This window comes from Arachis hypogaea, chromosome 18, assembly GCF_003086295.3.
Source record: "Arachis hypogaea cultivar Tifrunner chromosome 18, arahy.Tifrunner.gnm2.J5K5, whole genome shotgun sequence".
Lineage (NCBI taxonomy): Eukaryota > Viridiplantae > Streptophyta > Magnoliopsida > Fabales > Fabaceae > Arachis > Arachis hypogaea.
Window position 1 is genome coordinate 45,713,015 of NC_092053.1, and position 23,964 is coordinate 45,736,978.

Here is a 23,964-nt window from a genome sequence, read left to right on the forward strand (position 1 = left end):
CATCTTGCTACATTGCATTATGGTGGGAGGGGAGATCAAAGTTCATAAACTCATTGCTGAACAGATACAAGAGTTTAGTGAGAAAAGTGACCCTGAATCCTGGCTCCACTTCCCCAGCACTATCATTAGACTATGCATCGATGCCCAAGTACCACTTGAGGATGAAAGACCTAATTGGCTATATCCTGGATTGGCCATAACCGCGTACAGAATGACTCTTGGCCCAACTCCTCCAAGACATACAAGAAGAAGAAATGAAGAAGGGCAACAAGTGGAAGCCGAGCAAGAAGCAGAACAAGAAAGACAGGAAGGAGAAGACAGAGAAGAAGAGCAAGAAGAGCAAGCAATTCCAGAGAGAAGACAACGAATTCCCAGAGACCCCATGGATATGAGCAGAATGCAGGAAATCATGGAAGGAATGTCTCAACAATACATGAGGTCTCAGGAGAGACAAGAGGACTTTCACCTAAAAATGATGGATATGCAAAGGAACTTTGAATCAAGATTCTTCGATCTGCAAAGGGAACAGAATTTACACTTACAGGAATCCTTCAGCCACATATGCCAACACAAAGATGCCAATGTCTTGGCAATCAAGGAAGCCACTACTTTACAGAATGCAAGATACTCAGTCCAAGCTGATTACAACATCAGTTCGCAAATCAAGCTTAACTACATAGGGGAACATCTACACAAGATGGACCCAGCATTCCCAGCTTTTGATGAGTATTTCAAAGGGAGGAAAGAAGGAGAAATAAACAAGGCAATGATCCTTGAAAAAGGAGTGGAAGAAACGATGAAAAAGGCTGGATTCTAGAAAAAGCTCATAAGAAAAGACAAAGGAAGCACAAGTGGTCAAAAAGAGACAGGAAGCAAGAAGAAGCAGGATCCCAAGAATTAAGAAGAACCAAGCAATAAATAAGAGGTGGTCTCGTTCCTTAATAATCAAATGATCATTGGTTGATTGTCTTTATGAGCTTTCTTTCATCATAAGTCATTTAAGTGTTATGTGGAGTTTTTTTTTTTTTAGTATGAGTGTCTGTTTATTGCTTTGAATAAAGTGAATGCCTAGATGTTTGGATATAACTTCACCTTCTTAAACAAGTGCTTGCCATGCTTGTTCTGTTTCCAAAAATAAAAGAAAAGTTTGAACAAAAGTAACTTGGCTAAATTAGTGACAAATCAAGTAGAATTAAGTGGTGGTATGCATGCTTGATTGTTTAGTCAGATCACTGGAATTAGAGTGTAGAATTATCATTCTTTGTGTAGAAATTGAAAACTGTCTATGGATCTGGATGAATAAATGTCTTTGGCCATGAAAAAGAAAGAAAAAGAAGAAGAAAAAGCCACTGAAAAAGGGCAACCAAAAAGCAAGAAAATTGAGAAAATAAGCTAGGCACCAATGGTTTGAACTTCTGAGACAAATGCCTGTGGTGTTCATGTATTAAGGATATGCTTGGATGAATAGGTTCTGAGGAGTGTTTCAACACTTGGTAACTTGGGTTAACTAACCCGGGATTATCAACCAAAAGTCTATTATCAAGAGCAACCTAAATACAAAACATTTAGTCACACAAAGAGGTGCTGGGCACCAATGTCTCAAGAAGAAATGTGAACTAAAATGCCTAAAGTGGATATGTGTAGTGCACTGATAAGAAAAAGAAAATGCCAAAGGCTTGTGCAACACATGACACTAAGCAAACAAGGAGCAAAGGAGCTCTAAGAAAAAGAAAAGAAAAACAAAGAAGAGAAAAGTGCCAAAGACATAAGAATAACAAGAGGCCATAGCAGTGTTTGATGGATGCAATGAAAAAGTGATAATCTTACCTGATAAGTATGAAAAAGTGATGCTGCAACTTTCTGCATAAAACCCTTCTGATGAACTTCAAATGCTTGCTAATATAGCCAATGTAATTGCTTTCTGTTTCATACTTTCTTCTCAAATAACTCAGGACTTGCTTAGGGACAAGCAAGTATTAAGTTTGGTGTTGTGATGCCAAGGCATCGTAGGCTAGTTTCACTAGCATTTTTCTGTTAGTTTTAGTTGTTTTATGCATTTTCTTGAGCTTAAAGTAACCAAGAATGGTTAAAAGAATAACAAAGCAATGAACCATCCAAACAATATGATTTTGATGCAAATTCCATGAGTTTTAGTTATATTACTTAAATGCTATGAATGGAAGATTTCTCATGAAATTTTGCAAGACTTTGATGCATTTGTTTGGATGATTTCAGGGAAGAAGAGGCTAAGCAAGGAAGCAACAAAATCAATAAAGGAAGCTTGAATATCACATGTGGAGTTTAAGTTCCAGTTTAAGCCTAAACTGGAGCTTAAACGCCAGAATCATGAAGGCTAAGAAATGCTGGAATTGAAGTTTAACCTCCAGTTTAACCTCAAACTGGAGGTTAAACGCCAGAATGAAAAGCCTCACCAAAGAAGCATTCCACGTTTAACCTCCAGTTTGACCTCAAACTGGAGGTTAAACGCCAGAATGAGAATGCCACTCAGGAAGGAGTTCCACGTTTAACCTCCAGTTTAACCTTAAACTGGAGGTTAAACGCCAGAATGGGAAAAGCACCAGGGAGCCATTTCCACGTTTAAGCTCCAGTTTGACCTCAAACTGGAGCTTAAACGTGTTCGACCAAGTTTTCCCCTCCAGGGTTGCTCTCTCCATTTCCACGTTTAAGCTCCAGTTTGACCTCAAACTGGAGCTTAAACGTGTTCGACACCTCCAGGGCTACCCTTCTAAGCTTCCACGTTTAACCTCCAGTTTAACCTTAAACTGGAGGTTAAACGTGTTCGACCTCCAAGATGCCTCCTTCCATTTCCACGTTTAACCTCCAGTTTAACCTTAAACTGGAGGTTAAACGTGTTCGACCTCCAGGGCTACCCTTCCTATCTCCACGTTTAAGCTTCAGTTTAACCTTAAACTGAAGCTTAAACGTGTTCGACTACATGACTCTCCAGGGCTGCCTTCTTCCATTTCCACGTTTAAGCTTCAGTTTAACCTTAAACTGAAGCTTAAACGTGCCTCTACAAAAGGCCTCACTGGAAGTGTCTGGCGTTTAAGCTGCAGTTTAAACTGCAGCTTAAACGCCACTCTTGGAAAAGGTTTCTGGGCCAAAAATATTGCGGTTTAAGTTAGTCTTTGAGCACAAACATTAACTTAAACTTACTCTGGTATGAAACCCAATTGAATATCATGGTTTATGGGATTGGGCCTGAAGGATTGATGAGTTTGAAATCTCAATTTATTGAGTCATGTGTCATTATTTGATTATCACTAAGTTGGCTCAATGAATGTTACAGAATTTGGATCAACAGCCTCAACAAGATTATGGATCATAAACCCAAGGCAAAAGGAAAGCATGGAGAGGCCTCAAAGCCCAAGAAACACAACAGAAGCTCAATATAGAAAGTGTATAAATAGGATAGAATTGAAGGGAGGAAGGACTTTTACTTTCACTTTTAGCTAGTTTTCATATCTTTGTAATTGAATTCAGAGCTATGACTCACTAAACCCCCTTTCATTGGGTTAGGGAGCTCTATTGTAATTCAATGAATCAATAATAGTTTTTCTTCTTCTTCAATCTTTTCTCTTGAATTTTGTTAGAAAGCTTCTCGATCTAATTCCATTGGGTAGTTGTCTTGGGAAAGAAACTACCCATAATTGGAATCCTTCGGAACCTTGGGAAAGGAATGGATGATTCATGCTAGAGAAGCTTTCTCACAGTGAATTGGATTGGGGTTTGGATGGATATTGTGACATGTAATCCTACCAAATTGTGGTTCATGAAACTGTGTGGTATAATCAGTGATCGAGCATCATCTCTTCTTATGAACATTTAAACCAAGGGATTGGGAATTTGTTCATTTTTAGAGAGAATTGGTGAGCCAAGGGATTGGGATCCAATCATATAAGATTGCCAAGCAAAATTCAATGAACGCATTGCTTGAGGAAGAGATAAACATGTTTTGATTCGGAGATCTCAATATCTCCTATAACCCAATGAATCCCCCAATTCTGATTTTCATCTTCTCTTTACATTCTGCAACTCAATTCATGCAACCACCCCATTCCCTTTTAATTTCAGCAATTTAGTTTCTGCTCTTTAATTCATGCAATTTAAGATTCTGCCATTTCAATTTCTTGTCATTTACTTTTCCCGCCAATTTTACATTCCGCAATTCTCACCTCAATCTTGATTCCGCTCACTAGAACACACTTCTAATCCGAATTGCTCACTCAACCAATCCTTGTGGGATTCGACCTCACTCTATTGTGAGTTTTTACTTGACGATAACCGGTGCACTTGCCGGAAGGAATTTTGCCGATCGTGCAATTTCCTAAATCGTAGCATAACTAGTTTATGCGCATCAGTATGTTGACATGCAGAGATGCAAACAAGTCAAGAAATCTTGAGTATATTCTCTTCTCAATAGCACCATTGAGTCGTTGGGGAAAAGGTGCATAAAGTCTCAGCAGCTCCTGTTGTGAGATTTCTGGTTTTTGGTGATCTTTTTCCTCCTTCTCTGTTGAGGTATCTCCAGGTTGTTCTGCCAACTTGTTTGGCTTGTCCTCAGTCTCCTTATCACTTATAGTGACCATCTTGCAATCTTCCCATCTTACTTTCTTTGTTTCACCTCTCTGATTCTTCTCTGTGTCACTTGGGAATCCATCTGTAGGTTTGGGAATCTGCTCAGAGAGATACCCCACTTTGGATTCCAACCTCTTGATTGTGTCTCCCTGGTTTTTGAAATTGGCTCGCACTTCCTCCTTGAATGCCTTGTTGTCTTGAATCTCTTTGCCTATGCCTTCAAGTAGATTCTCAATCCTTGAGAGTCTGTCATCAAATGATGGTAAATTGGGATTAGAGGTGGAAGGATGAGGAGGGTTATTTTGGCCTTGGTAAAGGTTTTGAGGGGGTTGGTTATGTAGGTGCTGATATGGTCCAGATGTGAAATGTTGGTGGGCTGCATTGTTGTTGGGATTTGAATGTCTTTGATCTAGGCCTTGGTCTTGTTGATTTTCCCACCCAAAGTTTAGGTGATTCCTCCATCCAGGGTTATAGGTCTTAGAGTATAGATCATGGTTTTGCCTAGGTGAATTCCCAATGTAGTTGGCTTGCTCCTGACTACCCTCTGCTTCTTCATTCACTCCTTCTTGGGTTGTTGATGAAGTAGTGATTGCTGCTACTTGGTTCCTCTCCATCTTCTTGGTGAGGTCAGCCAGCTGCTGAGTAATGAGCTTGTTTTAGGCCAACAGAGCATCTACATTGTTTAGCTCTATTACTCCTCTAGTGTTGCCTCTTTCAGAAGTATAGAAATAATCATTCTCTGTTACTGTTTCAATGACATCTATGGCTTCCTCAATGGTCTTCTTCTTGTTCAAAGATCCTCCGGATGAATGGTCTACTGCCTTCTTTGATTCATATGACAGGCCTTCAAAGAAAATGTGCAGCTGCACCCATTCGTTGAACATGTCAGGTGGACACCTCCTTGTCAGGTCCTTAAACCTCTCCCATGCTTCATAAAGAGTCTCACCATCTTGTTGCCTGAAAGTTTGGACCTCAGCTCTCAGCCTATTGATTTGTTGAGGAGGGTAAAATCTTGCTAAGAATTTGTTCACCACATCTTCCCAGGTTGTCAAGCTCTCCTTTGGGAAAGACTCCAGCCACTTGGCTGCCTTATCCTTGAGTGAGAATGGAAATAAGAGCAGTGTATAGGCGTCAGGATGAACACCATTAGACTTCACTGTGTCACATATTCTCAGGAAGGTGGTTAGATGTTGATTGGGGTCTTCTTGGACACTTCCTCCAAACGAACAGTTGTTCTGAACAAGGGTGATGAGCTGTGGTTTTAGTTCAAAATTGTTGGCATGGATGGTTGGCTTTTGAATGCTACTTCCACAGTTTCCTGGGTTTGGATTGATGTAAGAGCCTAAAACTCTTCTATCCTCCCCAGCATGATTTGCTCGACCTCCTCCGCCATGGTTGTGAGTCTCTTCTTCATGATGGTTTTCCATGTTTTATTCCATGTTTGGTTCAAAGTATTCTTCCTCTTCCTCAGTACCAACTACTCTTTTTCCTCTTGCTTCCCTCCTTAATCTAAAGAAGGTCCTCTCAGGTTCAGAATCAAAGGAAGTTGAAGCCCCGCTTCTTCTCCCTGTCATACAACCCACAAGTACAAGCAAGGAAAATAGATGCAGAAAGTATTTCTGTCAGAATGACTGTTAGTGTGAGTGATGCAATATATCAAACAGTTAGTGGGTCAGTAGAATGAATGGTAAATAACTAAAAACGAAAAAGTAGGGGGAAGGGAAGAAATTAACTAAAACTGAAAGTAAATTACTCAAACAAAAAATTAAATCAAACGAAAATAAAATGCTCAATCTAGTTACCCTCCAATTTAATCATTGTTGATGCACAATCAATCCCCGGCAACGGCACCATAAACTTGATGCACGGAAAACTTGTCTCTCAACAAATTCCCCTTCGGCAAGTGTACCGAATTTGTCGTCAAGTAAAAACTCACAATAGAGTGAGGTCGAATCCCACAGGGATTGATTGATCAAGCAACTTTAATTAGAGGAATGTTCTAGTTGAGCGAATCAGAATTTGAGTTGAGAATTGCAGAAAATTAAATGGTGGGAAAGTAAATAACAGAAAAGTAAATGCTAGAAATAAAGAGCTGGATGTAGATGACGGAAAGTAAATTGCAGAATCTTAAATGGGAATGGGGTAATTGCTCATAAAAGTAAATGACAGAAATTAAAGAGAATGGGTAAGATCAGAAATGGGGAGTTCATTGGGCTCAGGAGATGTTGCATTCTCCGGATCAATTTCATTTTCATCTCTTCCTCAATCAATGCACTCATTGATCTCCTTGGCAATCTTAAGTGATCGAATTACAATTCCTTGTAATTCAATCTCTTAAATCTTGATCAATAGCCAATTCCTTGGTCAATTGCTCATGAGAAGAGATGAAGTATGGTCACTGATTATACCACATACATTTCCCAAATCAAGTGTTGAGAGGATTATAGTCACATATCCATCCAAACCCAATTTGGTCCAGCATGAGAAAGCATTTCTAGCATGATCTCTTCATTCCTCTTTCAAGGTTCAGAAGAGATCCAAGTTTGAATAGCTTCTTTTCCAAGATAACTACCCAATTGGATAAAGATCGAAAGCTTTCAAGTAAAATCAAGAGAAAAGATAGAAGAAGAATAATGAAAACTAGTATTGATCCATCAAATTACAACAGAGCTCCCTAACCCAACAAAAGGGGTTTAGTTGTTCATAGCTCTGAAAAATAAAAACAAAGATGGAGAATACATGATGAAACTAGAAGTGCAGAGAAAGTAAAATACAGAGAGTAGTTCTATGCCAAGAGGCTCCCTATAATTTCCAACTCTCATTTTAATTCAAAGCTACTCCTATATATACTACTCTTCTGATCTTCTAGTTGGCTCTTCAAGCCTTGGGTATGGGCCTTTGGATCTTGAGTTTGAAGCAGTTATCTTCTTCATTGGGCTCAGTTTTACTTGCAGAGAGAAAGTATGAAGTGGGCAGAGACTTTAGCTCAGGACGTTAGTGGTGTTAACGTTTCAGTGGAAATGTGGGTTCGAGAACGTTAGTGACAATCACTTTTTTCACTAACGTTCCTCACCAAAGTAAGAGCCACGTTAACTCCAATGTTAGTGGCACAAACGTTGTTACTAACGTTGCCTCTTTGTCCTTCGCACACGTTATTGGGACTTACCTTTCCCAATAACGTTGAGAAGTCTCCCCCTTTCCTACGTTAGAGTCCACGTTAACTTAGTTAACGTGGCTCTTTTAACGTAGGCTTGCCAACCTTCGAGAACGTTAGTGACACTTACCTTTGTCACTAACGTTCCAATGTGCCCATATTTCTCACGTTAGAGTTCACGTTAACTAGGTTAACGTGGCTTCTAACGTGGCCATGCTAGCCATCTCCAACGTTAGTGACAAAGTTGAGTGTCACTAACGTTGGCTCATCATTCCCTTATCCACGTTAGCTTCCATGTTAGCTAAGTTAACGTGGGAGTTAACGTGGCTCATAGTGGCTTGTGTGGGTTCATTCCAACGTTAGTGACAATGTTAGGTGTCACTAACGTTGGCGATCACATTCTTGCTTCGCGTTAACTTCCACGTTAACTAAGTTAACGTGAGAGTTAACGTGGCTTATGGAGGCTTGGCCAATGTTAGTGACAAAGGTGAATGTCACTAACGTTGGCTTCTCCCTTGCTTCTTAACGTTAGAGCCCACGGTAACTAAGTTAACATGGCTCTTAATGTGGCCACTTATGAGCTTGGTCCAACGTTAGTGACAAAGGTAAGTGTCACTAACGTTGGCTCGATTTCCTTTCCTCCACGTTAGAGTTCACGTTAACTTAGTTAACGTGACTCTTAACGTGGCAATGATGGCTTCGAGAGCGTTATTGGCGATTACTTTTCTCATTAACTTTGCAAGTTACTCCCATTCCACGTTAGGAGTTACGTTAATTAGATTAACGTGGCTGCTAACGTGGTTCTTCCTTGCTTCCTTTGTCCTGAAATCAAGCAATAGAGTGCATCAAAGTTCTAGTCCAAGTCATGGGAAGTACAACATCCAATTTTTCATTAAATTCATGCAAAATCCTCATGAAATCATGTAAAGTGCACAATGTATGCTTGAATCAGGATGTAAGTGAATATCTACCCAAAACTAGCTTATTTTCTAAGGAAATGCATGAAACTACCCTAGAAACAGTAAAGAAAAGGTCAGTGAAACTGGCCAAAATGCCCTGGCATCAGGTCTCTTCACAAATAGTAGGGAGCTACCAAGCCAAGGATCCCACCATGAAAAAGTACTTGGATAAAACCAGGGAACAGCTCGGACAACTCGGAGAGTATGAGGTCCGTCACATACCCCGCGAATAAAATGCCCGAGCTGATGCACTCTCAAAATTAGCCAGCACCAAACTAGGAGGCAACAATAGAAACCTCATCCAAGAAATACTACAGAACCCGTCAATCTCGGAAGAAGAAAAAATCCTGGCCATAACAGGTCTGGATCAAGGATGGATGACTCCTATAATTAACTTCCTCAAAACAAAAAACACTTCCTACAGATGAGAAGGAAGCAAAAAGGTTAAAACGGGAGGCACCATACTACACTATCATAAACAATGCTCTATACAAAAAAGGAATTTCAATACCATTGTTAAAATGTGTACCAACCTCCAACACAAAGGAAGTTCTAGAAGAACTACACAGTGGCATCTGTGGCAATCATCTCGGAGCACAAGCACTCACCAAAAAAGTACTCCGGGCAGGATTTTATTGGCCGACTCTACAAAAAGAAGCCACAGATTTCGTAAGGACATGTCTACCATGTTAGAAACATGCCAACTTTTACATTGCCCCGCCAGAGGAACTCATCAGCGTGACCTCACCTTGGCCATTCGAAAATTGGGGACTCGACCTTCTCGGACCCTTTCCTCAGGGATCGGGACAAGTTAAATTCCTCATAGTGGGGGTAGACTATTTCACAAAGTGGATCGAGGCAGAACCTCTAACTAACGCCACTGCTAAAAGAAGTCGAAAATTCCTATATAGGAACATTGTCACAAGGTTCGGGGTTCCATACTCCATCACCACAGACAATGACACCTAATTCACAGATGCAGGCTTCAGAAAACTACTAGCCGACTTGAACATAAAATACCAGTTCAGTTCCGTAGAACATCCCCAAGCCAATAGACAAGCCGAAGCTGCCAACAAAATCATATTGACAGGGCTAAAACAAAGATTACAGGAAGCAAAGGGAGCCTGGGCAGAAGAGCTCCCACAAGTCCTATGGGAATATCGAACAATGCCACATTCCACCACAAAGGAATCACCCTTCTGATTAGCATACGGAATGGAGGCAATGATCCTAGTAGATATTGAAGAAGGGTCGCCTAGAGTGATCCACTATAATGAAGAAGCCAACTCCCAACTTCAAAGGGAAGAACTCAACCTACTTCCGGAAGTCCAAGAAAAAGCTCGGATCAGGGAAGAAGCATTAAAACGATGAATGGCTTCGAGATACAATCAAAAGGTAGTGCAGCGAGGTTTTGCTGAGAACAACCTCATCCTAATCTGAAATGATATCAGAGCAACTCGACTTGGAGAAGGAAAGTTCGCAGCAAACTGGAAAGGACCCTACCGAGTTATAGAAGTACTTGGAAATGGCTACTACAGACTGTCCGAACTCGATGGGTGAGAGCTTCCTAGGTCATGGCACGCCTGCAACCTAAGAAGGTACTATAGCTATGGACAATAAAGGATCTTAGGATAAGGCGCACTCTTTTTTCTGAAAAGATTTTTTAACGAGGTACCAAGCCAAGATCTACAAATTGCCCGACTTAGAGGGATAAAACCCCCAAATGTGTATATCTGCATTTTCTTTTTGAATAAAAGTTTTTTAGATTTTCTACAAATTCTCAAGACGCATTAATCTGAAACATTAAGAATTCATCATCCGATTATGAAGCTACAGATCGGCAGAAAGTGAAAATCAAATTTACTGCACGATCGCGATAAAGACCAACAGAGATGAAAACCAAATTCATTAAAAGGTCGATCAAACGAGGATTAAACCCAATTTCTACAAAATCAGCAAAGATGAAAACAGAATAATGCAAGAAGTTATCGAAAGTGATCCATAGAAAGGACCTGACGAGGTCTTAATAAAATGGATTGCTAAAAAATAACTTAAAGACTGGCCGACGTAAAGAAGTCGGACCGGTTGCAATAACCAAAGTTATAAGTAAATCCTTGGAAAGAGGTCTGGCCAGCCCTATAAAAGAGAATTACTATAACTTTGAAGGGCCCGACATGAAGAAGTCGGCCCAAAACATAAAGTTATAAAGGTAATCCCTGAAAGAGACCTGAACAAGGTCCAAGAAAGAGGATTACAAAAATAACTTAGAAGGGCTCGACATGAAGAAGTTGGCCCAAAACATAAAGTTATAAAGGTAATCCCTGAAAGAGACCTGAACAAGGTCCAGGAAAGAGGATTACAAAAATAACTTAGAAGGGCCCGACATGAAGAAGTCGGCCCAAAACATAAAGTTATAAAAGTAATCCCTGAGAGAGACCTGAACAAGGTCCAAGAAAGAGGATTACAAAAATAACTTAGAAGGGCCCGACATGAAGAAGTCAGCCCAAAACATAAAGTTATAAAAGTAATCCCTGAAAGAGACCTGAACAAGGTCCAAGAAAGAGGATTACAGAAATAACTTAGAAGGGCCCGACATGATGAAGTCGGCCCAAAACATAAAGTTATAAAAGTAATCCCTAAAAGAGACCTGAACAAGGTCCAAGAAAGAGGATTACTAAAAATAACTTAGAAGGAACCAACACAAGGAAATCGGTTCCAAAATCAACAAGTTATAAAAAGTAACCCCTGAAAGAAACTTGATGAGGGTCCGAGAAAGAGGGTTACTAGAAATAACTTAGGTAAGACTGACATAAAGAAGTCGGCCTCCCCCAAACAAGTTACAAGAGTAATTCCTAAAATAAGATCTAACAAGGTCCAAAAGAAAGGATTACTAGAAGTAACTGAAATGACGAAGTCTGCTTCCCAAAAACCTTAACGTTATAAAGGTAATTACTAACGGAGACCTCACAAAGGTCCCAACAAATAGGGTTATTAGAAATAACTTCAAGCCAACATAAGGAAGCCGACATAAAAGTTAGATCCAAGCAACTACAACCTCAGAGGAATCAAGCCACAAGTATAAAGGCAATCTAAGGAGGTCAATAAAGCTCCAACACTCCAAAAAGCCTAAAAAGATACCAAGGCAGATGCAAACAGACATGATATGAAAAGCATAAAGTTATAATAATAACAAGCTCAAGAGGCTACCAAAATCAGCCCCAAGAACTTGGAAACTATTTTGTTTTTCAAAATAAAGTTACTAAACAAGCAACTAAAAGAGTGTCAATAGTTAGCAAACATCATAAAGAGTTTAAAAGCCCACAAGCCAGGCTATCTACACAAACATTTAGAAAACTATTTAACGAAGGCTTCTCGGCAACATCAACACGAGGTGAAGGAGGGCGAGTCTGAAGAGGGACTGCATCCATTGTCCCGTCATCCCTATTCAAGATTTGGCAATCAGGATCTGATTCAGGATGAACGACCTCAGAGGAAGGAGCTGAAGAAGTCGGCATAACAGAAGCTTTTGCCGCAGGCACAGAGGGAGGCTCAACATCGTCATCATCAGGGTCGTCAGAGACAATCTTGCCATCCTTTACAACATTATCCAGACTGAATAGAGCAAGGTCGACCTCGGGGGCAAGAACCCGAACCTGCTCCTTCAGGTTCTCATAAGCAGCATTTACGCTGCGTACAAGGTGACCCTAGAGCTCGGCATAATCAACCCGGGCAGACTCCAACTCCTCCCTAAGACGCATCACTTCCTTATAGGTCGTGACATATCTATCCTTGTGCCTCAATGCCGTGTCTTCAGCCAACCTCACAGAAGCCACCAAGGCAACAAAACTAGCCTTTTCGGCCTCTAACTCCTTCTCCAGCTTGGTCACTTTCACTTGGAGTTCCTCTTTCAAACCCTTCATCCGGTTGAACTCCTGCTTAGCATCCTCCATGAAGGCTTTGGTGGCATGAAGAGGAAGATCTTGGGCAGTTCGGTACAGGGCAGCTCCCATATGCGCCATCTTAATACTACTCCGAGTTATAGAATCTAAATGGCGAAGGAGAGATACATCATCCATAAGGAGGGCACCATAAGGACCGATCTGCTGGTCGACAAAGCCAACAGCGTCAAAATCAGGAGCATCCAGATTGAAGGGCTCGACAGTTCAGGGTCTTTTGGAAGGAGGAATGACCGGAGGTTAAGAAACAGTGGCAGAAGATTACGGAGGATCAATTACACGGACTCGAGGAGTAAGGATCATTCTCCTCGGTCCAGGCGAGCTCGGCACAGATGGCTTCAGTGGAACCTGAGAGGACCCTTCCCCATCCGCCCTGGTCGAGATGTTCTGGGCTGCAGTAGCCTTTCTCGCTTTCTTGAAAGCCTTCATCGATTCATTATTCTTGGCCATCTCTGAAAAATGAAGAACAAACAGCTTTACAAACCAGAAAAAGAAGAAGGCAGCAAAGAAAAAACAAGAAACAAAATATATCAAGTAAATACCCAATGCAGTTCGGACAAGGGATGGGTCCCCCAAAGATTTTTAGTGTCCAAATGAGGAGGTTTCCCCCAAATGTCCTCCAAAACAGTTACAAAGGCCTGCTCGACCTCGTCCAACATCTCTCAGGTATATTAGGATACCATTACGTTCTTCTGCCACTCTAAAGGAAAGCGGGGTTCGTTATTCTCATCCAGAAAGAAAGGCCGAGCTCCTTCAATAGCCCGGAGCTTAAAGAAGTAATTCTTAAAATCCCGGAAGGATTCATCATACATAGAAAAAACCTTGTGCCCCTGGGCAGACCTAAAAGAAATCCAAGAAGCCTTCTTCTTGGTAGTCCCAGGCTTGGTTAACACAAAAAGATACAAAAAGAGAGTTTAAGAAGGAGTAACAGCAAATTCTCGACAAACCAACTAAAAAATCTTAATAAAACCCCAAGAATTTGGGTGAAGCTGAGAAGGGGCAACGTTATAGGACCATAACAGGTCAGTTTCAAAAGAAGTAAAGGGAAGGGTGATGTTCATTTGGCTAAAAAAGAAATCATATGCATAGAAAAAGGGACGCTCCCCCTGAGTCAGGACAGGGAAGCAAATCCTATCTTCAGAATCAGGTGCTACCAACTCATAACTGTTCTCCTAATCTTGACCGCTTCAAATTCGGTGATGTTTTTTAAGCTCTACGCAAAATTTAGAATTGGCTAAAGAAACACACAGCAATACAAGGGAGTCCAACCAATCAGACATCCCCTCAGGAACCTTAGAAGACGCCTCGATAATATTTTTGCGAGAAGACATGGCCAACTAGTCCTACAAACAAGAAAAGAAGATTGGATTACTAAAAAATATCTCAGACGAAATCAAAACAACTCGGCCAACACAATCCAGCACAGTACAAGCGATAAAAGGAAACCCCAGGACCTACACCAAAAAGATCCAAGGGCATCCTTTGGAGGCAGAACAAGGACTCAGGAAAACCTACAAGCCTACACCTCGATATAGGAAGATAATGACCCTTTTTTTCAACTAAAGTGACAACTCTGAATAGAAAGCCACGAGTCACAGATAAAACTATCAAAATAACCACACTCCAGACCCACAGTCTCATTCATAGTCAACAAACGAAGCGACCAAATAACAAAGCGTATCAAAAAGAAGGTATCAAAGACTCAATCTTTTCCAGGAAAATAAAAAGCATCGTTATCTTCCACAAAATTCACCAGCAAATAAAACTATCAACATAGGCGAAAGACATCAAAGGAGCAATCTTTCGAGAAAGCAAGCAGGTTCATGCAGTTCGCAGAAGAAGAAAAATAAATGGTACGAACCCTAGAATACAGAAAGCAAGCAAAACCCCCAAGCAAGAAACAAACAGATGCATGGCAATACAAAGGTTCAAACTTTCGAAGAAACCAAAAACAGAAATAACATAACACAAGCGACAAAGAAAGTAAGGAGAAACCAACCTGGAAAAATCAGAAAGCTTTGAAAGAAAGTTGAAGATAAATCGCCCTTCCACAGCCAGGAAAAAACAATAACCAAGCAGTGTCGCAGGGAGAAACGCAAAAACTGCAAACTCCTAGCAAAAACAGAAGGAGAGAAAGAAAAGGAAAGTTACGGAGAATAGAAACCATTTTTCCGAGTGTGAAATTCAAAATAGAGACGCAAGGGAAACGGGGCAATTAAAAACCAATTAATGAGGTGATGCACGGAAACTTGTCCTTTAACAAATCTCCCTCGGCAAGTATACCGAATTGTCGTCAAGTAAAAATTCACAATAGAGTGAGGTCGAATCCCACAGGGATTTATTGGTCAAGCAACTTTAATTGGAAGAATGTTCTAGTTGAGCTAAGCAAAAATTGGGTTGAGAATTGCAGGAAATTAAATGGCGGAAAAGTAAATTGCAGAAAATAAATGACGGAAGGTAAATTGCAGAATCTTAAATGGGGAAGGGGAGTTTAGCATGAAAGTAAATAGCAGAAAGTAAAGAGAATGGGTAAGATTAGAAATGGGGAGTTCATTGGGCTTAGGAGATGTTGCATTCTCCTAATCAAGTTCATTTTCATCTCTTCCTCAATCAATGCATTCATTGATCTCCTTGGCAATCTTAAGTGATTGAATTCCAATTCCTTGGTAATTCAATCTCTCAAATCAGATCAATAGCCAATTCCTTGGCCTATTTGCTCATGAGAAGAGATAAAGTGTGGTTACTGATTATACCACATGTATTTCCAAATCAAAGTATTGGGAGAATTATATGTCACCATATCCGCCCAAACCCCAATTTGGTCCAACATGAGAAAGCAATTCTAGCATGATCTCTTCATTCCTCTTCCAAGGTTCAGAAGAGATCCAAGTATGAATAGCTTCTTTTCCAAGATAACTACTCAATTGGATGAAGATTGAAAGCTTTCTAGTAAAATCAAGAGAAAAGAGAGAAGAAGGATAATGAAAACTATTATTGATCCATCAAATTACAACAGAGCTTCCTAACCCAATGAAAGGGGTTTAGTTGTTCATAGCTCTGGGAATGAAAAGCATAGATGGAGAGTACATTCTGAGAATTAAACTAAAAGTTACAGAGAAAGTAAAATACAGAGAGTAATTCTAATAATGCCAAAAGCTCCCCCTTTCTAGTTCAAAGTTCTCCCTATTTATACTATTCTTCTGATCTTCTAGTTGGCTCTTCAAGTCTTGGATATGGGCCTTTGGATCTAGAGTTGAAGCAGTTATCTTCGTTAGTGGGCTTAGCTTTACTTGCAGAGAGAAAGTGTGAAGTAGGCAGGGATTCTAGCTTAGGACGTTATTGGCGTTAATGTTAAGTGGAAGTGTGGGTTCTAGAACGTTAGTGACAATCACCTTTTTCACTAACGTTCCTAACCCAAGGATGCTCCATGTTAACTTCAACGTTAGTGGCATCAACGTGACCACTAACGTTGCCTCTCGGTCCTTCGCACACGTTATTGGGACTTACTTTTTCCAATAACGTTGAGAATCCTCCTTTCTCGCTACGTTAGAGTTCACATTAGGATGGTTAACGTGACCATTAACGTAGGCTTGCCACATCTTCGAGAACGTTAGTGACACTTACCTTTGTCACTAACATTCCAAAATCCCCCTACTTCCTACGTTAGAGTTCACGTTAACTAAGTTAACGTGGCTTCTAACGTGGTATTGCTAGCCATCTCCAATCTTAGTGACAAAGGTGAGTGTCACTAACGTTGGTTCATCATCCCTTTTACTCACGTTAGCTTTCACGTTAATGTAGTTAACGTGGGAGTTAACGTGGATCATAGTGGCTCATCCCAACGTTAGTGACAAAGGTGAGTGTCACTAACGTTGGCGATTCTTTGCTCCCTCCACGTTAGAGTCCACGTTAACTGAGTTAACGTGGCAACTAACGTGGCTCAAAGTGGCTTAGCTCAACATTAGTGACAAAGGTGAGTGTCACTAACGTTTGTCATTCTTTTGTTTCCCCACGTTAGAGTCCACGTTAAGTGAGTTAACGTGGCTCTTAACGTGGCCAATATGAGCTTGGTCCAACGTTAGTGACAAAGGTGAGTGTCACTAACGTTGGCTTCATTTTCTTCTTCCACGTTAATGTAGTTAACGTGGTAATTAACGTGGGCTATGATAGCTTCGAGGACGTTATTGGCGATTACTTTTCTCATTAACGTTGCAAGCTAGCTCCCCTTCCACGTTAGAGGTCATGTTAATTAGACTAACGTGGCTGCTAACGTGGTTCTTCCTTGCTTCCTTTGTCCTGAAATCAAGTAATATAGTGCATCAAAGTTCTAGTCCAAGTTATGAGACATGCATCATCCAATTTGTCATTCAATTCATGCATAATTCTCATGAATTCATATAAAAATCACAATGTTAGCTTGAATCAAGATGTAAGTGAAATTCTACCCAAAACTTGCTTATTTCCTAAGAAAGTGCATGAAACTACCCTAAAACCATAAAGAAAAGGTCAGTGAAACTGGCCAAAATACACTGGCATCACAACACCAAACTTAAAACTTGCTTGTCCCTAAGCAAGTACTGGAACAAGAGAATGATGAATGAAATGACAAGATGAATGAATCATTATTGTGGAAGTCATGTTCTTTGTTTTATGGGGGTTTCATGCATAGCAACTTAGGTTCATTCCTTTATTGGCTTTCAGACCTTTATCATGCCTTGGAATACTCACTTGATTGCACCCTTTGAGACTGTTATTCATTGATCCCTTTGTCTTTCCAAGGTCTATTGCATCCTTAGGCTAAGTGCTCTGTGAGGGGGCGACTCTTTAAAATAAGCTTTCAGCCAACAATCCCGAACCAGTTGGTTCAAGGTGCTAGGTGTTGAAGCACCCCTAAGGACTTACTCCCTCAAGTCTCTCTCCCCCATATATGCACACTACAGGCACATGGTTTGTTATTTTCTTCCCTTGAGGTCTTAGTGTCCAGCACCTCTTTAGGTTACTAAATGTTCTGTAGCAAGGTTGCTCTTGATAGTAGATTTTTAGTTGATAATCCTGGGTTAGTTAACCCAAGTTACCAAGTGATGAAGCACTCCTAAGAACTTATTCATCCAAGCAGATCCTTGGTACAAGAGCACCACAGACACATCCCTCAAGATTCAAGCCCTTGGTGCCTAGCCTTATTCCTTATTAACTTTTCTTTCTTTTTTTCAATTCTTATTGTTCTTTTCCTTTTTCTTATTAGGATCTTATTATTTAGCTAGTCTCATGGGGTGTGTTTCAAGCATATGATTTAGGACAGATAGTTGCCTTCCCACCTTGTTGGTGAACCAACTTAGCTAAGTGATTACTACACCACAAGTCTAAGAACTTACTCCACAAATTGAACTCCACTCTGGTCTTTCATAACATCTCTTTTTATTTAGCTTAAGAAGGACAAGCATACAATAAGCAAGATGGAATTGAAAACAAGCAATTTGACAAGCAAGCATAGACCTAGGCAAAAGCAAACTTAAAGACAGAATTGAAAATTCCTAAGCTACTATGGAAGCATATTCTATTTCATACATGATTTTCCTTATTTAAAAAAAAACTTGAAAAAGAAAAATGGAACAATGAGGGAACTCCACCACCTTTTACTCTTGGGGGTGCTCATGCTCTCCTTCCTGTTTGTCCTCCTTGTGTTTTTCTTGAGTGCTTGCACTCCCACTTCCCTTGCTTTTTCCAATCAACTTCTTCCAGAAGCCAGCATCTTCCATCTTCTTTTTTAATGTTTCCTTCTGCTGTTTCACATTCCTTTCCTCTTGTTCTGTGAGATCTTTTTGGACCTCATCATACCTAGGGATTGCAGAGTGTAGATTATGCATATGACTAGACATATAGTTCAACTTGGCTTGAGTGTTTATGTTGAACTCCTCCCTATGTAGTTACCGTCCTTCATTCAGTACGCTGAACTCATTAAATGCCTAAGTCTGAGCTAGCTGGCGTTGGTTGAGTTCTTGTAGACGTTTATCATGACGCTCTTGCCTTTTAGTCACTTGATTGATGGCTTGAGTGAGCTGGGAATAATGTTCCATTTGCTGTTTCTGCCACTCCTCTTGTTGATTCATCCAATTAGAAAGGAGTTCTTCTTGACGATCCATCCTTTGGGCTTGAACGTGCAGTTGTTGTTCTTGTCCCTCCATATAACTCCTCGCTAGCTCCTTAATGGCTCCGTGAATATGATTCAAGTTGATGTTGGTTGGATCATAGTACTCTTCTTGCTGATATTCTTCCTGTTGAGGTTCTTCTTGGTGAGGTTCTTCTTGTGGTGTTCTTCTCCCTATTTGAGGCCTTCTTTGTTGTTGGGCGGGTGTCACATACGTTATACGCTGGAGTGTAACCATCCTTCCAGGGTTTACCCAAGTTGGGTTGCTGTCCTCGAAGACTACCTTGGCTTTCGTACACAGCCTAAGGATGGTGCTGGGGAACCAAAGTCTAGCACCTAGATCATTCTTCTCGGGTGATTCTTGAATCCCCTCAGCTATAATTTCATTCACATTGATGCTTCCACCCTTTACTAAGCAGTGTACCATAGTAGCTCGAGTTACGTTGACCTCAGAATTGTTTGCAGCTGGGAGGATAGATCTCCTCACAAGTTCAAACCATCCCTTGGCTTCCGGGATGAGGTCTACTCTCCTGACGAACCGAGGTCTTCTATCTGAATACCTTTTCCAGTCAGATCCTATAACACACGTATCATTCACAATTTCTTCGAGTTCATCATTGTCAGGGCTCTTACTTATTCTTGCATGATAACTAGGCTCATCAAAATGTGGTGATTTCAGCTGAAGAGTTCTTGTTATCGCATTGGGGCTGAAGTCCACCTCTTTTCCTCTTACGTAACTTTTGAAGGTGGGGGCCTTGGTTTTGTCTTCTCTGACTACATTTGCATAGAACTCTTTGATGAGGTTTGCATTTATCTTTGCTTCTGGGTTCGTGAGCCTTTGCCAACCCCTTTGTTCAATCTTCTCTCGAATCTGTGGGCACTCTTCCTCATTGAGTTGGAATGTTGACTCAGATAGTATCTTTTTGAGCTTTATTCGTTCAAATTCGAGTTCATAGAATGCCGTTTTGAATCTCCTTTCATCAAAAGGAATGCTCTCCACCGGTTCCTTCTTCTTTTGCCTCTTGGAGCTTGATGATGCCATGAGTAGGAGTTGATGTGTGAAGGTGGTGGAAGGTATGGATAGATGGGGGAATTCGGTTGGGTTAAGATTGGGTGTAGTGAAGGGATTTGAGTTCCGGAGGTGTGGAGTATAAGGAATGGGAATTGGAATGTGGAAGGGTTATGAACTAAGAACCACTTATATAGAGAAGTGGTGAGTGAATAGAAGGTGTGGATTGATGGGGTGGTTGTGTGATGGACGGATGGGGTTTACCTTGGGATGAGCACAAGGATCATCAACTTTATGATGGTGTTGGGTCAGTTTCCAAGCTTGTTCTTTTTCCAATGTTGCATGGCAAAAATTCCCAATTCAATCCCCTTGGAGACACGTGTACAGTCCTCTCCTTTTGTGGTAGTCAAACCCTTCAACTGTCTCATCAATTCTCCTACAAAATAAAAGAAATGTGATTAAAAGAAAACTTATGGAAAGTGGCAAAAAATTAAGAGAATAACTACTTTTTACTATGAATGACTAATTTGTTCCAAGCATAAGTTCATTAAGTCTATGCTGAACCAGCTTAATCTTTCATACTTTACTAAACCTCAAACACAAACCAATCACGGCCTTAGGCCCAAGCAATTCAATCAACACCCAATTCACTACAATCCAGCCAATCAGATACAAACACAAGTAAAGAGATTCAAACACAATCAAGAGTAATTACATCAAGTATAGCAATTAGCAGTTAAACAGAATTACTCACATAGGCAAATCAATTACAATATACACACCCAAACAATGTCACATAGATGCATATGATGAATGTCTAGTCCTAGTACAGGCCATGAGCTCATGTGTCGGTTGGCTGCCCGCAATCCCGACATTTATCCGGTCAGGAGTAATCCCGATTTCCCGAATACGATTTTCCGTTCCTAAATAAATGCGCATATGATAATAGCCGCTCATTTGAGACAGCCTCTACTTACTGCAGGAAAATATATATACTCTGCTCTACTCTGGGGAAGCGGAAAATGGCTGTAGGTAACTTAGTTTCCCTACAGAGGCTCTGGGTTGCATTAAGCAACTAATATATATTAAATATAGCTCTGGGTTACATCAAGCAACTAATATATATTAAATATAGCTCTGGATTACATCAAGCAACTAATATATATTAAATATAGCTCTGGGTTGCATCAAGCAACTAATATATATATATATATATATATATACACAAATATCTCTTTACTTTGCTCTGGTTTCTCTTTTCTCTGCATCTCTTTACTCTACTCTAGTTGTTCTATTCTCTGTATCTCTTTACTTTTCCCTGAATACTCTTTCATCTGTATCTATATTACTCTTTTTCTCTTTATCTCTTTACTCTTTTGTAATTGTAAATATGCAAGCGGGACAAAACCCATATCCTTGCTAGCAACTTTATAAACCAAATATATTTTCTCAAAAGAATCAGTAAAGTTATTATCGTTAAACAAGTCTCAATTATTCATTTTGATTAAGTCCTTTTACTTTTATAAAAATTTGGACATAATCTCCTTTAAAAATAGGACTTAGCCACCCTTATGGATTTCTTCTTTCTCAACATTTCATCAGCCTCTTTCAGCAGTTGCCACAATAATATATATTCTCAAAAATATTTGATAATAGTATAGAAAATCTATTTCTTAAATTCCATATCCAAAATAATTGTCAACCCAACCTGGCAGCCTGATTTCCATTTTGTTTTTAAAATATCAAATGAATTCGGAATCACGCAAACTTTATATCCATGTGACCGTCTCGGATTAAGATTTCTATTAAACCAAAAATCATAATTTTTTGCTGACTCTAGCTTCAGGAATATAAGCAAAACCGTGACTGCTCTGCAGTATTTTAAAACCAGAAGACAGCAGCAGCATACAACATTTGAAATTTCATATAAAATCCAAATTAAATTCAAACACCTTCAAAATTAATGTGGTTAAACTTAACTTACCCAAATTTCTTTCTCAATTGGTTCCAGGGTCATACCAATTTTAATGAAGGAGTTACGTAGCTTGGAAGTTAGGTAATTTTCTGCAGAATTCTGTTTTACAAATCATTAAACACAACCTCTTCCAAGTCCCATAACTCACTTATTAAAATATGGAAAATCTTGAAATTTGAATCATAAGTACTAAACATACTCAACTTTCACCTCCAATTGGTTGCATCTTAATATCATTCCAGAATTAAAAATTATAAAGTCTCAAAGTTACTGACTTAGAAAACAAAACCTGACTTTTACTGCATAATACATCTTAATTTAAAAATTCATATCTTTAAAACCACAACTCTAACAATTCTAAATTTTTATGAAATTAAAGTATTAGGACCAAAGTTTCATTTAAAATTTGTTCCAATTCAAAATTCAAGCTGCAGAAATTTTAATAGAGGAAACAAATTGCTACTGTGTTAAACGTTCTGCAGAAAAACCAGATTTGACATCCCTAATTCAAAAATTCACCATAAATCATAAACTTAATAAAAAAGTCTCAAATTCACCAGTTTAGTTCCTTGTATCCCCAAGTTTAATCCGGACGTGGTTCCACGCAATTTCGATAATCACAGAATTAGTTATAGCTTTTCAAAGTTGCTGACTCAGTTTAGAAATTATGCAGAAAATCAGATTTTAGAATTCAACTTTGAAAGATCATAACTAATTCTTTAGTTGATACGAAACCTTCAAAATTGAGTTTTCACAATTACACTTAATATAATTTCATTAACACTTAAATGCTTATCATTTCAGTCATTATAGAGTCACTGATTCACTTTCAAAGTTGCCGTTTAATTTCAAGAGAACCTGATTTTCAGCAAACCATTTAGTGTTCAAAATCCAATTCTTCAATACCCCTCAAAACCAATTCCAAATCAACCACCAACCAAGCTCATTAACATTACAATATACCAAATAATAGCTCAACAGCAACAAATCCAACATGACCCATTAAAATTTAGTAATTCTCAACAATAAGTCATCAAACTATTCCCAATCTACATAATCAATCAATATCACCAATCAACAATTCCAAATCACAATCTCAACCATTCCAATCACAATTTTAGCCACGATTCAATATTCACATAATCAATCAATTACTCACATCTATTAAATCTATTTGTAGTTATTCAATAAACCTTGTAGGCATTCTTAAATTGAAATCGTTTTAAACCCTCTACCTCGATGTCGCAATCGCATACTTTAACGTAACAACTCTCTTCTCTTTTAGTTTCAGGGCAGCAGCAGTAACTCTCACGCAACCACAACCGGAACAGCAACAACATTAGCCTTCGCAGCACTGACCATGGTTGCAGTAAAATAGAGGATTCAAATTGGATAGGAATCAAAAGCAATTTCAGCTCTAGGGATTCAAGACAAAGCAAGAACTAAGATAGAATTAAAACCAGAACATGGCAACCACAGCAGTGACAAAACAAAACGTGTAAATAGATCAACCCTAAGGAGAAGATAAGACCAGTACCCAGATAGCAAATTCAGAATCAGTAACAGCTTCAACCGTCCCATGGCAGCACCAACTTCAACACTCAACCTAATTGTAGCAGGGAATAGGAGCCAAAAAGGGGCTGAGCAACAAAGATATAGGCAACCATGATTAAAACAAGCACATGGAAGAGAAACAAAGTATAATCAGAGTAAGGGTGAGAGTGTTACGGTTTCAAAAATGGGAAAATTTGAATCAGAACAAAGAGGAGGATACTGGCTTAATTAAGAGTTGGTGGCGGCAGCTTGCTTCCTTTGATGACAAGCTCCACCCACGGTAGCTCCAGAAATCAAAAGAGCAGAGGTTAGAAGCAGGAACCGCCGTTCCTGTAGCAGCTCCAATCTCTTTTCTCTGTCATTCTTCCTCTTCTCTTCTGCCCTAAATGGCGTTGATAGTGGCAAGGAGAGCTTCAGCGATGATGATGAGGCACGGTGGCAATGCTACCTTCTCCGTCGATCGTGCACGTCTCTCTGTTCTTCGTGGTGCTTCCCTGATCCCTCTTCTCCCTTTCCTCAGTTTCTCGTTTCCCTTTGCTTCTTCTCTGTTCCCCCTTTTTTTTTCCTTCTGTGATATGTATTGCGTATATGTGGTAGGAGTTTAACCGTGAAT

The 23,964-nt window shown here is 39.8% G+C and overlaps 1 long non-coding RNA gene and 1 other non-coding gene across 21 annotated transcripts in view; one reads left to right on the forward strand and one right to left on the reverse strand.

Moving 5' to 3' along the window:
• Nucleotides 1–23,964, reverse strand: part of LOC112771959 (uncharacterized) — a 62,403-nt gene extending 38,439 nt beyond the window's left edge. For 3 of the 20 annotated variants that reach the window (XR_011876519.1, XR_011876517.1, XR_011876506.1), the window contains exons 1-3: nt 23,526–23,905; nt 23,335–23,437; nt 20,087–20,258 (exon numbers count right to left, since the gene is read on the reverse strand). This is a non-coding gene — a long non-coding RNA (uncharacterized lncRNA). Of the gene's footprint in view, nt 1–7,222; nt 8,576–13,603; nt 14,012–14,667; nt 14,781–18,061; nt 20,259–22,716; nt 23,240–23,334; nt 23,438–23,525 lie in introns of those variants that run through there. The other 17 variants (XR_011876508.1, XR_011876513.1, XR_011876507.1 and 14 more) reach the window with 17 other exon arrangements.
• Nucleotides 5,482–5,585, forward strand: LOC112774025 (small nucleolar RNA R71). Its single transcript, XR_003188539.1, has one exon. It is a non-coding gene; the product is annotated as a small nucleolar RNA R71 (small nucleolar RNA).